The 18,441-nt window shown below is 37.3% G+C and overlaps 1 protein-coding gene across 1 annotated transcript in view; it reads right to left on the bottom strand.

The window, feature by feature from the left end:
• The window catches only part of LOC135078361 (apoptosis-stimulating of p53 protein 2), a 449,764-nt gene that overhangs the window by 100,606 nt on the left and 330,717 nt on the right, over nt 1–18,441 (bottom strand). The gene's annotated exons all lie outside the window — the stretch shown is intronic.

Raw genomic sequence — 18,441 nt, 5'->3', positions numbered from 1 at the left:
GTCGTACACCCTATATTTTAAGTTTCTCTCTCTGCCTTGTGGAACCGATCAGTACACACGTCTGTTGAAATTATTTCGCATTTTTACTTCAAAATATACCTGGCCCCCCTTCATGGTCCTGGATCGAGCCAGATTATTATTGCAATCGAGAAACCGCTACGAGGATTTCACGGAAAGCGCAGTTATTTGCATTGGGGATTGCGCGTCGTCAAAGAGTGGTCGAGGTTCAAAGTTCAACGGATAAAACGCGTGAGCAAAGTGGTATAAAAAGTGATTAATTTTAGGACCCAGCACTCTAATAAGGTATATTTTAACTGTAATTGTAAGGATATATCAGGTTAGTAATCATTAATGTGTATTTTATGCAAAATTTGTGAAATAATGACTGTGTAACCGATTTACCTACCCGTTACAATTTAAATGTAGCAGTGTAGATACATTTGGCAATCAGTTAAGCTAGTTAAATCTTATTATTTTGTTAATACATTCGCAATTAAGTGCCGAATAATTTATCTAGTATTTGTTTAAGCCAAATTATCATTATTTTAACACTCACTGTAACGGTCGTGATTTTATAGGTTATAATTCCACTTTATATTTTCGTATTTATTGTGAATATTAGTCTCAATAATAATTTCCAATCATTGTAATTTAATTAATTTATCCAAATTCCGTATTAATTGTTTTTATATTTTCTAATAATTGCATCTATTCCACACCTCAATTCACTCATTTGTTATAACGTTCTATATTGTATAATAGTACTAAGTACATAAGTAAAAGTTTTCAATTGTATACATTCCAGGATGACAAGTGAATTTAAAGTACCAAGCCGACCTCAGTCTCCCAAAATGATGGACGATAAGGACTTAAAAAGGATACGTGGAAGCATAAAAGGTCGTCTCACTGCATTTTCCAATCATTTGGCCGGTTTGGAAGGATCCTCGCTAAGTTGTCAGGATGCCAGGGAGTTACAATTGCGAATCGGTAAGGTTGAACATTTATACGATTCATACGATGAGGTGCAGTTGAAAATTGAGTGTGCGTGTGATGATGATCTGCAAGTTAGTGAACGGAATGAGTTTGAAGGAAATTATTATCGCGTCCTTGCCAAGGCACAAGAAATTCTAGACAGTTATCGTAAGTCACAAGATAAATTAGATGCGCAATCAATCGGTAGTCGTTCCAACAATCAGAAACTTGTTAAATTGCCCACGATACAATTGCCAAAATTTAGTGGCTCATATGAAACTTGGATGGAATTTCACGATACCTTTTCCAGTTTAATTGACAATAACGATCAAATTGATGAGGTAAATAAATTCCACTATTTAAGGGCATCTTTGGAAGGGTCAGCTGCTGTGGTAATTAATTCCATTGAGTTTTCAGCTAAAAACTATTCTGTTGCGTGGAAACTCTTGTGTGATCGTTTTGATAACAAACGTTTATTGATACAAAATCATATTTCAGCTTTATTCAACATTGAATCGATCACAAGAGAATCCTCGATTAATTTAAAGGGAATTATCGATCAGGTTAATAAGAATTTGCGGTCCTTAGAATCCCTAGGAGAACCTGTCGATCATTGGGATACATTATTAATTTATATCATCACAAAAAAGCTAGACTCCAAAACATATCGTGAGTGGGAGGAACACAAGAGTTCATTGCCTAATGATAAGCCAATAAGTCTAGAATTCTTACTTAGTTTTATACGTAATCGCGCAGACTTACTTGAGACTATTGAACTATCACAAAATAATATCATGTCAAAGAGCAAACCTGCAACTAAAATAAAGGCAATGGTATCTTATCAGAGCAATCAAAATAATGATTCGAATGCATGTTCACTAAAACCATGCCCTAATTGCAGTGATAATCATTTTTTAAACAATTGTCCTAGGTTTCTTGCATTGACTAGCGAAGCACGGTATAAGTTACTGCCTAGTTATAGGATATGTTTTAATTGTTTCCGTAGTGGACATTATGCTAATTTATGTAAGCGTCCTGGTTGTAAAATATGCAAACGCAAACACCATACGCTCATTCACATTAATGAGATAGGAGCATCAAAGCAAATGTCTACACCTATACCTATAACTAGCGCCCAAACAGCTGATTGCGATAACGGCACTCGTACAAAAAACTCGATGCCTACAGGTGCGCATGGTTCGAGCGTTGCACTCTCGGGAAGCGTCTCCGCCGCATGCGACGCGTCAGATCAGTGTGAGGTTTTGTTGTCGACTGCATTAGTAAAACTGCGAGACTGTTATGATCGCGAAGTCGTCGCTCGCGCCATTTTAGACAGCGGCAGTACGTCGTGCCTGTTGACCGAACGGCTATTTAAACAATTAAACTTGCCAGCTGATCGCACTGATAGAATCGTCGTAGGTATAAATAATAAAACATCGAACATAAATAAAATGTGTCGTTTGCCTATTACGTCTTTGTGTGAAACTTATTCAATTAACTTAAATTGTTTCATTCTTCCGTCGATCACAGATAGTGTTCCCGGGTGTAAAATTAATGTAAGGAATTTAAACATTCCGTCTGATATTTGTTTAGCGGACCCTCAGTTTAATTCGCCCGCCGCCGTTGATATGATCATCGGCGCTGATGTTTTTTGGGACATTTTAGGCTCGCAAAACATTAAGTTAGGTGATGGAAAACCAATACTTTATGAAACTAGACTAGGATGGATAGTTTCCGGCCCTGTTAGTCGCGGTCGTGTATCTGATTTTCCACACATTAAATGCAACTTTACTCAGGTTGATCCATTGACTTCACATTGCACTGAAGATGACATTCAAGCCCAACTTACGCGGTTTTGGCAGCTCGAAGAAGTTAGCCCTCAGTCATCTCATTATTTTCCAGAGGAGAAGCAATGTGAAGAACATTTTGTAAAAAATACAACTCGCCTCTCAGACGGTAGATTCTGTGTTAGGATCCCATTAAAGCAAACACCAAGCGTGTTAGGTGATTCTTATCAGCGAGCTAAACATTGTATGTTATCATTAGAACGTCGACTCAAAAAAGATTCGTTATTTAGTAAAATGTACAATGACTTCATGGTAGAATACGAATCGTTAGGTCACATGACTGAGTGCGAACCGATCACATCGGTCCCTCATTATTTCATTCCTCATCATGGAGTTCTTCGTGAAAGTAGCACTACGACCAAACTTCGCGTCGTATTTAATGCAAGTAGTCCAACCACTACAGGTGTTTCATTTAATCAGCTTCAAATGATTGGGCCTACAGTTCAAGATGACCTACTTTCAATCCTTCTACGATTTAGGCAGCATAAATATGTGATGGTAGCAGACGTAGAAAAAATGTATAGATGCATAGAAGTCGATGCCGTAGACAGACCGTTGCAACAAATTATTTGGCGTGACCAAAATCATCCCAATTCGCAACTGAAATGTTATGCTTTGAACCGGGTAAGCTACGGCACCGCTAGTGCTCCATTTCTCGCTACTCGTTGCCTAAAACAAATTGGTCTAGAATGTAGAGACTCTCAAATAGGTGAAATCATTATCCATGATTTTTACGTCGATGATTTCTTGAGTGGTGGTGATGAAATTGAACAAGTTTTATACATACGTAATCAAGTAACAGCTGAGTTAGCCTCTGCTTGCATGCCTCTCAGAAAATGGAAGTCCAATGAGCCTCAATTATTGCCTAAGACTGATAAGTCATCTCCCGATGTAAACATTTGTGACTCTGGCGCCGGTAAAACACTGGGCCTCGGGTGGCACTCAGTTTTAGACGAATTTTACTTTCCAATCAGTTCAATAGCCAAAGGAAACACAAAGCGTGATATACTTTCTGTAATTGCCAAAATATTTGATCCATTAGGCCTTCTTTCACCTTGTGTCATCCTCATGAAAATTCTATTACAGAGACTATGGCTACAAAAACTGTCCTGGGATGATGAGCTACCTGTGGACATACACCAAACTTGGACGGAGCTGGTCCAAGGCCTCCCGGGTCTAAACAGCTTACGCATACCGCGACGTGTTATCTGTGATTCAGCTTCGCGGCTGGAATTACACATTTTCACAGATGCGTCTGAGCGTGCGTACGGCTCCTGTGTGTATGTTCGTAGCATTAATTGTGAAGGTGAGGTCTCAGTCCATTTATTACTTGCCAAGAGTAGAGTTGCTCCAATCAAGCCGACAACAATACCACGCCTCGAGCTATGCGGCGCCGTAGTGGGTGCTCATTTGTACGAGAAAGCAATTGCTGCACTACGATTGCAAGTCAACCAAGTCATTTTTTGGACAGACTCAATGGTCGTCATTGGTTGGCTCAAAATGTTGCCGTCGAAGTTGCAACCATTCGTACGCAATCGCATAGCCGAAGTTTTAGATAAAACCGGTGACTGTACTTGGCGACATGTTCCGTCTGAAGAGAATCCCGCAGATTTAATATCTCGTGGAGTTAGCATAGAATCTCTTCAGTCGCTTAATTTATGGTGGCACGGACCAGATTATTTAAAACGCGATCCATCGCACTGGCCTGCAACCCCAACAGCGCCTAGTACAGCCGGTGATTTGCCTGAAACTCGAAAGGAGGTAACTTTAATTGTAAACTGTGAAACTCAAAGTAAATTTATTGATTTAAGTCGTTTTTCGAAACTTTCTAGACTTCAACGCACTGTGGCTTATGTGCTTAGATTCATAAATAATTGCAAAAAGGGAACGATGCGAACAACAAGCTTCTTAAATGCTTGTGAATTAGATGAAGCACTAATTGTAATTTTAAAACAATCGCAAATGCAATCATTCCCAGAATATGATTTATTAATGAAAAATAAGGATTTACCTAGTAAAAGCCCACTAATTAAATTCAATGTTTACTTAGATGATAATAATTTAATTCGCGTTGGTGGTCGTTTAGATAATTCAGAATTTTCATTTGAAAAGAAACATCCTATCATTATACAGTCCACTCATTTAGTAACTAAATTAATTTTTGAATATGAACATAATAAATTGATGCATGCCGGCCCTCAACTACTATTGGCTACCATCAGGGAAACTTACTGGCCGATAGGCGGCCGCAACTTAGCAAGAAAATGTTATCGTCAATGCGTACGTTGTAATCGCATGAAGGGTAAGACTTTTAACCCATTAATGGGAAATTTGCCGCAGCAGCGACTTCAACCAGGTGGATACCCATTTGATAGTGTAGGCGTAGATTATGCAGGCCCTATGGCTGTCGCTAATCGCACAGGCCGTGGCTGTAGACTCACTAAATCGTACATTGCAATTTTTGTATGTTTCACGACCAAAGCGGTACACCTTGAGCTAGTGGGTGATTTAACAAGTAATAATTACCTTCTCGCGCTGCGCAGATTCATCTCACGCAGAGGAAAACCCTCTCACATATTTTCAGATAACGGTACCTCATTCGTAGGAGCGGTTAACGAGATTTCGAAATTCTTGAAAGGCAATTGTGATTCATTGGCTTCGGACATAGCGCAGGAAAGTATTAATTTTCATTTCATACCTGCGTATAGTCCTAATTTTGGGGGTCTCTGGGAGGCTGGCGTTAAGTCAGTTAAATTTCATTTGAATAGAGTGCTGGGAAATTGTAATCTTACGTTTGAAGAGCTCACTACCACTTTAGTGCAAATCGAGGCGATACTTAACTCTCGGCCACTCTCTCCGTTGTCATCGGACCCCGCAGACCTGACGCCACTCACGCCCGGCCACTTCCTCATCGGCCGCCCTCTCACCGCCCTGCCGAACTCCAGCTACGCAGACTGCCCCATCAGCAGGTTAACACGATTTCAACGCATTGAGCAATTACGCCAACACTTTTGGACGAGATGGAGCAAAGAGTACATTGCAGAACTTCAGCAAAGAGCCAAATGGCATTCATGCAAGTACTCCCTAGAAGTCGACACGCTTGTTCTGCTGAAAGAAGATGGACTTCCACCTCTAAAATGGAAACTTGGGCGTATTGTCAAAGTCTTTCCTGGTGCCAGTGATGGGATCTGTCGAGTTGCTGACATACAGACTGCAAACGGCATCGTACGGCGTAGCTTCAGCAAGATTGTTCCGTTGCTCCCAGAAGAAGACGTTTCGGTTGAAGGACGAGCCTTCAACGCGCGGGGGCATGTTCGCGATCGCGAGTGATACCCTATATAAAAATTGTGACATTGACAGTGGTGCCAACCGTCGTACACCCTATATTTTAAGTTTCTCTCTCTGCCTTGTGGAACCGATCAGTACACACGTCTGTTGAAATTATTTAATATACCTGGCCCCCCTTCACATTAGCTAAACGAAAATAAAATAACCAAAAGCACATTTATTAAGTGAGTAAAATAACAGCTTAGAGAGGTTTTTTCATACTTTAGGAGCTCTAGTCTAGGCCCAACAAAATTAAATAGAAAATGGTGATAGGATTCGTCTAAGTAACACTTTTTCTTTACGATGAAGCCCAGACTGTAAACTGTTTGTATACCTATTACAAATAAATAAATAAATAAGTCCGTCTTAGGAGAATTTATTTCTTGCCCACTTTTCTCGCAGTCCTTTTTAGGTTCTTAGCTCCAACCTAAGTATTCAAAGCTAGGTAAATATTTTACAAAACTAGATTTATCTTAGATGGCCAAAAATTCTTTGTAGACTATCTCAGACTTACGCCCGTATTCACAAATGATGCTTAAGTGAAGCAGAAAATCGAACGCACAGCGTTGAATAGAGCTTTGTGATTGGTTCGTGTGTCACCTTGTGCGTCCACGCGCACTTTAAGACCTCGTAGTAATGTTTGTGAATACGGGAGTTAGTCTGTAGGTCAGACAGAAACATAATATGTATCATTAAGTCGGTTAAGAATAAAATGCTACAGTGTTAAGCTAAATATGCTGTCAGCTATAGACGACATACACGCTTAAACTTAACACATATACATTAGCATGCAAAAAAGGGAAACGTGAAGCCTATGTTTTAAGGAGTGAAGCATTCAATTTATGTGCTACCATAAATTGAATGCGTGTGCTCTAAATTTGCTACCGAAATGAATATGGTAATTAATAATCGGCTGAAACGTAATTACAACATCAGCATTTAAAAGGTTCCGGATACACTAACTACTTTTCTTGGACTTGCTTGCCTGAGACTTCGTCTACGTTTTCGTTATATGACAGAAATATTTTTTTACTTTAGTGAAATCATAAAGCTGTGAATCCTTTAAACTTAGAAATGATTATGGAAAAAAACTAAATGGGTCACTTTCTTTTAAATAAACGATATTGGTACTCAAGTTATTAATAACTTTATCCCTACTTAACCCTATTCCCTAAAATAACTATCTGTCTGTCACATTTTTACACTGAATCGATTTTGATGAAAGGCAGAGAGATAGTTTGAGTCTCGGTAAAAGGACATAGGATAGTTTTTATCTCGGTTTTTGACACAAGGACGCGCGCGATAGTTTTTTTTACGACACAAAATTTCACGTGGGAAAAAGCTAGTTATTATTAATTATTATTAAGCTAATTACAACTTCGTGTACATTCAAAGTCTGAGATTGCATTATACATAGTTAACAAGCCCTCGATTGTGCCTATTCCATCGCCACGGGTCATAATGTACCCACAACCTAACATTGTGCTGTATTCTATTATGTGGCGTTTGTTTAGGACCATAGCTTCTGAGTCTATGAGAACACGGCTTTTTATCCGCATACATTGATTAAATTAACGTACCCAACTTGAATTTACATTTTTTTGTTTTTACTCGGTTTTATCCCATACACATAATAAATGATTTGGTATAATACACTCTCTTTTATGTACTGTATTCTACTGCCACAAGTTTCTTTAGTTATTTATTAAATGTGAAAGTTGTGGAGGACGAAATTGAATAGGTACTAGATACTCGTAGATGTTTATTTTTACGAAACTAGAAACTACTACCAGAAAGGTGTAATGAAGTTTAAAGCATAGATAATATAAACATGCATTTTCAATCTAAGCCCATTTGGTTAAACCTAAAAATACGGTGGCACAACTCAGCCACTGTCAGGTCAACTGAGTTTTTGAATGTCACAAAATTGTATCAACAGTGACCCATAGTAATTACGTCAGTGGGTCTAGACAAAGTGCAAATTATAATCGCAAACCAGTCGCAAAGTGGTCGAAAAGCCCCTTTTTTGTATGGAGTTTTGACGGATTCGATTTTCGATTCGATCAAAAAGTGCGTTTTGTCTAGGGGGGCAGGTGTATAAATAAATAGAGTTCGTTAGTGACGTTTTAAAAGCAAAACTTCATTGGAAACACATAAAAAGCTGCATAGGCCATTTGTTATTTACTTCCTGAGCGGGCTGAACTGAACCCAATTATAAATACTCGGTGCAAACTTCACAATTATTAGAGAAAATAAGAGGGAATAAATGAAGAATTTATTTTGATTCATTCTACCAACAACTTGGAAAAGCGAGGTTAAATGTATTAGTATGGGAGTAATTAAATCCAGAAATATGTTTAAGTTTATTCAAAAATATTTTGACTGGATTAAAGAACATAATTTGACGTTAGTTAGTCTAGCACATTGGTTCCCAAAGTGGGGGGCGCGCCCCACATGGGAGGCGCAAAGACCTTTAAAGGGGGGCGCGGGCGATCAATGTACTTTAGTATAAAAAACCTGCGCCCGCTGAGAGAATGCACTCCAGACTGCTCGATACGAGCAATAAATAATCTTGACTGGAGGTGGAGGGGCGCGGAATTTTTTGTATTGTCGAAAGGGGGCGCGCGCCTCAAATAAGTTTAGGAACCAATGGTCTAGTACATCATTTCACACAGCGTTCTTTCTATACGAAGCTAGTAGGTACGTGTACTGTTAAAACAGGACAATCTTAAAACATAACAATAATTATTACATCGTGTTTTTTTTAGCATAACTAGAACTCAACACCAATGGTAAAAAAATAAGTATTATGTCTGTGCACCCAATTTTAGTTTCGTAAGGAAATCAAACCCGCGTGCATATATCCATGATATCCAGTGGACTATACAAGCAAAGCACGCTTTAAGTCTGATAATCTTAGTGACAGTTGTAACAAACCTATCAATCTATTGTAACCAACACAGAGTAGTTGTTTAACATTCACCAGAAACTCTACATCAATTAATCGTTATAACATTTAATTACTTTTGTTAACAGCTCCGAAGTATCCTTCAGATACTGCAAAAGACGTTTCATTTTCCGGACCTTTTCAAACAGAAACCAGTGTCTTTGAAATTAATGGAAATCAAACAACAGCTAAAATCTTGTTGTTCAATTAAAAGTTGGTGATTTTTTCGCTTGTATAACTAGAGGACCTTAATAAAATTAGGGGCACGATCGTTTTGCCAATTAGATGGAGATTCGTGGAATTTAAATGTTTTTGTTTTGAGACAATGGAAACTCTTTGGTTAATTTTACAATGGTATTTATTAAACAATCGGATTTGACGTGAACCTAAAGGCAAGGTTTCATTACAGCTGATTTTCTCTCTTGGCTAATTAAGCATTTTATGGTGAAATAAATCCTATTTCTAAAATATTAACATCTATTTTGTTCTAAAAACTACAGCTGTGTAGCTAATAAATGTAGTGGCTTTAGGCGTACATAGGCTAAGGCTTTTTTAAATTAATTATAACGTAAAACATGCTTTTAGAAATATTTCGTTGAAGTTTATTTTAATTAGCTGAACTAAATTTTTTTTTTTTAAATTACGAAAAATAACTTTTAATAAGATCGTAAAAGGTATTCAGCGATTTAACAAAAAATAATTGTAGAATCTTTTGTTAAAGTTAATAAACTGGTAAGTATTGAGAGCAAAAATAAAATCGTGAAACTTTTTAGCGTTAACTTATTGGTAATTCCTCTTAATTTAACGAGGCTAGTAGTAGCAACCGCAATGCTCATAAACTCTAATGATGGCATCTGACCGCGGTGATAATCATTAAAAGGCGAGTCGCCATCAAAGTGTTCACAAAATAAACCTCGAATGAATGTAGAGTCCGCGAATAAATTCAACTTGCGACGGGGCGCGACCTACTGACACGGCGCGTTTACAACCGACGATTGCTAAATTAGGGGAAAGTACATTAGAAATTAGACTGTAATTATGCCTTGACCTATTTACTTTAAGTACCTAAAAACCATTACGTAGATTAACTTTTCGCTGTTTGTTAAATACGTTAGAGCTATTGCTTAGCTTTAGACGAAGTTTTTAAGGTCATTGTAAATAAATGATGAAGACAAAACCTAGTTTAGTTTAGGGCACGTCTAGCGTAAGTCGCACTGGAAAAATACCTCTAATTTTAAGGACAAAAAAATTGGTCTGTCTTTAAGTTTGATGGAATGTCACATAAAAGTAACTTTTCTTCAATAAATATTAAATCTGTTCTGTAGATACAATGTAGTGTATACTCCTATCGTATTTATAAGTATCAAATTGTACATTGTTAAACTAACATTTGACCTATTCAGACTAAAATAGAAACTACGTTTGTAACGAAATCGATAGTCATATTTTTAGGACGCCTCGCACCTCCCGACTTTTACCGTGCACGTGTAAACGGTCACCTAAACGTTTTCATTCCGCAGCTCTTTCATTTTGCGTTTTCAAAAGATGTGACTCCGCACTTTGCCTCTAAGGTTCCTTTGCTGTGTTAAAAATAAACATATAAAGAATTTCGCCCAACTTCGCGTTCCATTGAAGCGATTGTATATCTTGCTTACTCATTCTCCCCTTTGTAGCAGACAATGGATGACGAGCATAGCAACTTATTCGGTAAGTGGAGGCAATAACGTGAGATTAATGAATGGTAAAATGTGTTTTGTTAGAAAGACAATGTCTACCCTCATTATTGTTATGAGAGCTTTATATCATTTTGGGATGATGAATATATTTTGTGCATGTATTTAGGTGTTTAGGTTAGTCGTGTAAGTATTGAGGAAGATTTTGGCTGTGACTTTTGTTAGGAAAAGCAACTGGCAATTTTGTTGAAAATAGTACATAACATAATGGTACATAAGATGTCACGTGTTTATCTTTATGTTCAGCCGACAGCACATCACACTATTATTTTTGTTGTAAGGTAGCAACTATAATAATTAGGTACCTAAGATCCCTCAGATTAATCTTAACTTGCTGTCATCTGTATTGTTCTCTATAACATCTTTTTCTTGATTACTTTATTATAGCGGATTTTTTCTTTTCTTGTTTTGCGTCTCGACAGATTACTAATTGAGTTGTGTCAGTGCGTAGGTACTACAGAGTAAGTGCCACTTACCATGCAAACGAGAAAGCACACGCAAATTACCTCTAACACGGCAATTTTCGAAGGTGCGAATAACAAACCAACTTTCAACTCGATTTTCTCGACCACAGTGTACTGACTGGACGTTTAGCTACAGTCTGACAGGCTATTTTGGATCTTATAGTGGCAAAATTAGCGTTTGAAATTGAGTACTGGCCTTTGATGGATGTGAACTTGCTAAATGCGCAATGTAAAGTCGTTATACGGCAAAGAGTAAGTCAATAGAGCAAATGAATAAACTAAAGAGTTCGTTAAGACGAGTAGGTATAGAGTAGAGCATTTTCTCAAGCATTTCTATGTAATGTAACGTTCTTGCGAATGTTACAATACAGGTAAAAAGTACGACGTTTGGTTCGTGATAAATGAGAACATTTTATTATCATAGAGCGGCTCGTTGTTCTGTTACAAGTAAATGCTCTAGTCTATACTTACCTTTAGAGTCTTTGTTACTTGTCTACACTAATATTATAAAGAGGAAAACTTTGTTTGTTTGTAATGGATAGGCTCAAAAACTACTGGACCGTTTTAAAAAAATTTTTCACCATTCGAAAGCTACATTATCTACGAGTAACATAGGCTAAATTTTATTTTGTAAAAAAATAGGGTTCCGTAAAATATGTAGATAAGATAAATAGTCCACGCGCGCGAAGCCGCGGGCGGAAAGCTAGTGTAATATAATTTGATTCTTAAATAAATACCTACGTTTAGTTTTCACCGTTCAAAACTCAGCAAACAACTTTTTACTTTAGTATTTTTTAAATTTTATGGTTTAAACATAGTTATTTAATTGCTTTCACAAACCATTTAAACTAACAAGCCGCGATAATTAAGACCTAATTACTGCTACGTAAAATAAAAATGTTCCAAATAGTTCAAAAACTGTTCCAATGTTATTTTACAGACGAAAAACTTAAAAACAACTTTTACAAGGTCGAAAGTTGAAACGCGGTCAGCCCGACTTTCGGTTTGTCGGGGTCATAACGTCGCGTGCGGTCGAAACTACGTCATATACCTCGAGATCAATAAACATGTACCTTCCTAAGACTCACTTTTACTGTAAACAACCGTCATTCAGTTTGTATGCTATATAAATGGAATTATAACGACTAGAAACCGAGTAAGCTCAAGAAAAGTAAGGTACCTAGACCTACTTCCAACTTGACCACTAATGGCTTAGTTATTCCTATACAGGGTGGAATTTTGTAATGCCACCTGGAGGGAAAGTACTCTTAATATTGTAGATAGAAAAAAAAACTCAAAGAAAACATTCCTTTATTTTTGAAAAGAAATAGAACTGCATTGAAAGTTTTCCAAAAATTTGCTTGCCACACCCGGGAATCGAACCAACTAAAATCTGTTAAAAATTACACCCTGTATTTTTATTACATCGATCATTAGGCTTAAGTATAAGGATGAAATCTCTCTAATAAACTTGATAAATCAAATGAAAGGAAAACCATGAAATCTTAAATTATTTTAATTATGTACAGAAAATTGTATGGTGATAGTGAATTTTCGAAAAAAATATCGAAAATCTTTGAATGCAGTTATCTTTCTTTTCAAAAATAAAGGAATGTTTTCTTTCAGTAAAATTTTCTATCTACAGTAGGTATTAAGAGTACTTTCCCTCCAGGTGGCATTACAAAATTCCACCCTGTATATTCTGACCGATGACATAGTCAATTAAAGTGAAAACTTTTGTGGATGACATTGCACGACATTTTGGCCTCACTTTAGACGAATCATTTTAAAAAAAAATCCGGGTTATTCCTAAAGGTCCACGTCTCTGTTGTTCTTTTCCATAAAAATTTAAAAATATTCATACTTCCGCCAAAAATTTTCAAATGTGCCTTCCCAATGGGTCCACGACGTAATTTTTTACTTTGGAAAAGTAATATGCTAGAACTTACGTAATTGGTAATCAAGATTGATCTTAGATAAGCAAAATGCTTAAAATATAACGCTATAAGTAAGTTTTGACTTAACTTTAAGGTTAAGGTTTGTGTTTACAATATAACGCTCATAACTTCATCCAATCATAGTCATAAATATTCAAATAATCAAAACCCTCAAACTATGTTGAGATTGTATCGATTTCTTCTGTAATAGGTACGTACGTAAAAACTAGGTACAGTCAGCGCGCAGCGTCAAACATTTAGTGACACCCCAAGTGGCAAAAAATTGATAACCCAACCTTATTCCAATTGTAACAAAGAAGTGTTGCGAACTTTTTGGCGACTTTGAGCGTCATTAACTATTTGACGCTGGTACACAACGTACAGTAAAAAATTAAACATGTAACTGATTAAAATTAAAAGAAAAAATTGAGAGATTCCCCTTCAATGAGAAACTGTCGTGTATTCAATTAATGAGAAACATTAAACAATAAAGTACACACAGTCTCTTTTCACTCAAATTTCCCAAGAGCGCAAGTAACGTACTACCAACAGAACACAATGAAAACGAAAAAAAAGTAGTGAGTATTAATTTAAAAACAATGTTATTTTCTGTGGCGTAGCACATAGGTAGATTTCAATGATTTAGGCGGCCAAAAATATTTTTTGCTTGAAATTAGTTATAAGTACAAAATTAAATTAAAATAAACCATTTTTGACTGATTTCTTTTATTATTAATGATAATAAAACATTTTTTCACTTAAATATAGAAATTAAAAAAAAAATATATTAAAAAGTTTCATTGTTATCATTGATACCCCATCGTGTGTGGTATCGTTGGATAGGTCATTTAAAATATAATGCTAAACAGTTTGGCTTCAAAGAGCAGACATCCACAATAGATGCTCTTCAAGAGGCAATAAACCGTATAACCAAAGCAAAGGCCGCTGGAAGTCAAGTAATCGCCGTATCGCTTGATATCAAAGCGGCGTTTGATAACGCCTGGTGGCCGCTCTTATTACAAAGGCTTCGGTTGGCAGAGTGTCCCAAGAACCTATTTAAACTGACCCAGAACTATCTCGTCAATAGAACCTCTGTGCTCGACTTTGGTGACGCCACAGCCACAAAAATAACAACCAAAGGCTGCATTCAGGGATCTGTTTGTGGGCCCATGTTTTGGAACATAATCCTAGACGACTTATTAGAAACTCGTTTACCACATGGTGCTTACATACAGGCCTTTGCAGACGATGTGCTACTCATTGTCGAGGCGCCGTCTGTTGACGAAGTAGAGAGAATAACGAATGAAGCATTACAAACCATCCTGAACTGGGGAAATGACGCTAAACTAACATTTGGCCCTGCCAAAACACAGGCAATAGCGTTCACGGCAGCGTCAAGTAGAGCAACTATAATGATGGACCAACAAAAAATTCCGTTCGCCCCAGAGATAAAACTTCTCGGCGTTATAATCGACGCTAAACTTAAATTTATAGCCCACAGCAAATACATAGTCACAAAAGCCACCAAAATTTTCAAAAAACTATCACTATTCGTAAAACCTACCTGGGGAGCAAGTCCGGAAAACGTATCGACAATATACCGACAGGTCATACAGCCCATCATAACTTACGCTGCGGGAATATGGGGTGGAGCTACACGATTTTACTGCGTGCGGAGAGCCCTCAGGTCTTTCCAGCGTCAATTTGCAATTAGGGCTATAAGAGGTTTCCGCACCGTTTCGGCAGTAGCATCTATCGCACTAGCCCAGTTCGTTCCACTTGACCTCTTAGTCGATGAGGCTAGCGAACTTCATTCCGTAAGGACTTCTGGAACACTACGCGACATCCCCGACGACATCAGTCTAAGACAAAAAATACCCGTGAGTAAACAACTGCACCCTGCACACAGAGTATCTATTGAATACACATCGGCTCCTAATAATGAAGACGTAGAAAAAATTGCCAGAGACACCCCTATTAAAATGTTTACTGACGGCAGCAAACTGGATGGAGGAGACGTCGGCTGCGCCGCCGTCATATACCTACCTAACGGCAAAACCATCTGCCTGAAACGAAAACTAGGCCGCACCACTTCAGTATTTATAGCTGAGCTAACTGCCATTGAGACCGGCCTAAAGTGGTTAGTAACATCAAAATGGCACCAAGATGTAACCATAGCGACAGATAGTCTGTCGTCGCTTAAAGCCTTACAGGATCGGGGAAACCCTGACCCATCAGTGGTTTCCATCCACACTGCGCTCAGACTGGTCAGGCAGAACCACGGCACAAACGTGAAATTCATTTGGGTCAAAGCCCACTGTGGTATAGACGGTAACGAAGCTGCCGACAAAGCTGCAAAAGAAGCGGCCTCTCAAAGGACGGCCACCAGTGTGAACGAGTTCCCAATTTCGTTTGCAAAGTACATCATCAGGAAGCGTACGCAAGCCAAATGGCAAGAAGAATATTCCAGTGCCGCTATACACTCCAACATATTCCGATGGTTTACAACAGTGGGCGAGATTGCGGAGTTCCGTAAGCATGTGGGGCCGTCCTTTGAAAGCTCGCAGATTTTTACTGGCCACGGTTTTCACAAATCCTACCTACACCGCTTCAAGATCATAGACAACCCCTACTGCCCCTGCGATGACTCCAGCTTACAGGATATTGACCATCTCATGCGAGACTGCCCAATATTTAGCAGACTCCGGCATGAGCACGAGATGACATGCAACAATTTACGGATTGACCCCTATAAACCACAACAAATCATAACAAAATCCCAACCAATCGTCACGTTCATAGCCCTCATTAACTCAATAGTCCATCAACTCAAGGGGATCAACAAAACATAGCTTGTAAGCTACGTATTGTTGGATCTCTCTCTCTTTTTACGTTTGGTAGCAGACTGTATCCATTAGCAGACTGCAACTAAACGCCCTTGGAGCTCAGAACTTTCGAAGTTCAATAAAAACTGTGAGCACATTATTAGGTACTTTAACAAAAATCGAAAAAGTGCCGAAGACAAAAAAAAAAAAAAAAAAAAAAAAAAAAAAAAAAAAAATGACTTAGGGGTTTCTAAGACAATTTTTTGATTTAGTGATCCGTTTGCAAAATATTAAAGATTAAAGTGATAATTTTTTTTTCGAAAATGGCGTCCCCCCTCTAAAAACTAAAGTGTTGGTTTGAAAAATCTGGAAAAATTCATAATAATAGTGCTTTTCATGAACTTTTAAGGAAAACTATGACGGTTAAGATAGACCAGTTAGTTCAAGAGTAATAGTCGTTTTACTCGTGTAAAATTTCATACTTAATAAAAAATCCTTAGAAGAAAATATTAAAAGTGACTTTAGATGAAGTAATTGCTTGCTTATGAAATATATTATGGTAACGACTGACAACTACGGAACCCTACACTGCGCTTGGAACGACTCGCACTTGGCAAATTTTTGTATTTTTATAAAATAATAATAAGTAGGTAGGTATATCAATCTCACTTTGAGAGCATTCCTCATTGGGTCACTACTTGCTACTTGGCTTGGCAGACATCAACATTTCCATTGTTTTAGGAAGGAATGCTTTGCGAGAAGGTCTTATTGTGTCTCCTGGAGCTGATCAAGGGGTCTGATGTTAATAAAAGCCTATCTACACTGCGTTCCTTTCTAGAAAACTTTCTAGCAAAGTTAAGCCGATATGACCGGAAATGCTTGTTCGGGGCTTCTGCGGCTTGTTTTTAAAAAACACTTCATGTTTATTGGCTTTCATTCACCACTTCTTGAATTAGCTTTTCACATAAGAAGAACTTTGCTTCAAACTCTTTTCAGCATTTTCTGTGTCTCCATAACGACTCAAAAGAAAATCTTCATAAAAATCAAGTTTTTCACTGAAACTTGGTAAATTTTGCCTTTGTATCTGGTCAAATAAGTAATTCCGAGTAACTACTTTAGTACCCGAGGCACTAGACAGGCCTAAAATAAAAAGTACATGGATTTAATACAAAGTAGCAATAAAATGATATTTTGCTCAATTTTTTCTCCAAATCTTCAAATGCTGTTAATTTAAAAAAGCGCGGGTTTCCGCGGCTAAATTTTTTGCAGATTTGAAGAACAATATGTAAACTATTAAAAAATAAAGAAATTATTGCTCGGACGGACCCTGAAGTTAGTTAAACGACCACTTTAAAATAAAAAATACAAAAAAAATCTCATTTCTGATACAGCTATCTTTGACAATTTTTAAATATATTTAGGAAAACAAAAACTAAGTAAATTACTGTTGAAAAACATAGGCTCTATCCTTAATTATCGCAATCCACCACTGTTACTCGAAAACAATGGTTTTGAAAATAAATATGCAATTTACAAAAGTTGTAAGTTTAAAAGCGCCCGAAAACAAATACATACACGTTAAGCGAACTATCGCATTCAGACTACTCTAGAGGGTAGATTTGCGCTCGTTGAACATTGAAAAAGGTACCATGGTATTCCTGGAAGTGTGTACTACCCGCGTACATGGTTTATTTTTCAATAGATTGATTTTGGAAAACTGGGTTTTGGCCGCCTAAATCGTTGAAATCTACGTATGTGCGTAGGTTCCAAAGTTCTGGCAACACCTAAGCCTTTTCAAAACGTTAATTTTCTTTCTTTTCACAAAACTTTCGGGGAAATTAAGCAATTTCGTCAGTTGTCCGCACTGAAAGACGTCCTGATTGGAACACTTACCGGCGTTCAACGCAGGAGAAACAATTAAAATGTATTCAAACACTAGGCCAGTGATGTGGAAGTATCGGTAAAACCGATATTTGTAGTTATTATCATAATTACTTACTGATTGTCTTTACTTTAACTTTGCTACCAAAACAATAATGTAAAGGTAATTATGTTATACGATTAAAATCGAGGTTAATTTTAATTATCATAGTTACGAGTTTCGTACACGAATAATTGTAGTTAAACTTAGATCGTAATGCTCCTAGGGGATCAAAAAGCAAAATCCTATTAAATTTGCAGCATTCTATTTGAAGTAAGGAATACTCTTAGATAATTTAGTATCTGGAATTATCGATATTATTCCTATCGAACGATTACTGCATTACTAAAAACTTTTCTATTTTTCAAACTTTGCAATTTAACTTTGATAAGTTAAGTTCAAAACTGTGCTTAAAGAACATAATAGAACTTGTCTATTTCATGAGTTGGAGCACTTCCGCCAAATATT

Source organism: Ostrinia nubilalis, chromosome 14 (genome assembly GCF_963855985.1).
Source record: "Ostrinia nubilalis chromosome 14, ilOstNubi1.1, whole genome shotgun sequence".
NCBI lineage: Eukaryota > Metazoa > Arthropoda > Insecta > Lepidoptera > Crambidae > Ostrinia > Ostrinia nubilalis.
This window is presented reverse-complemented; position numbering and strand designations above follow the sequence as displayed.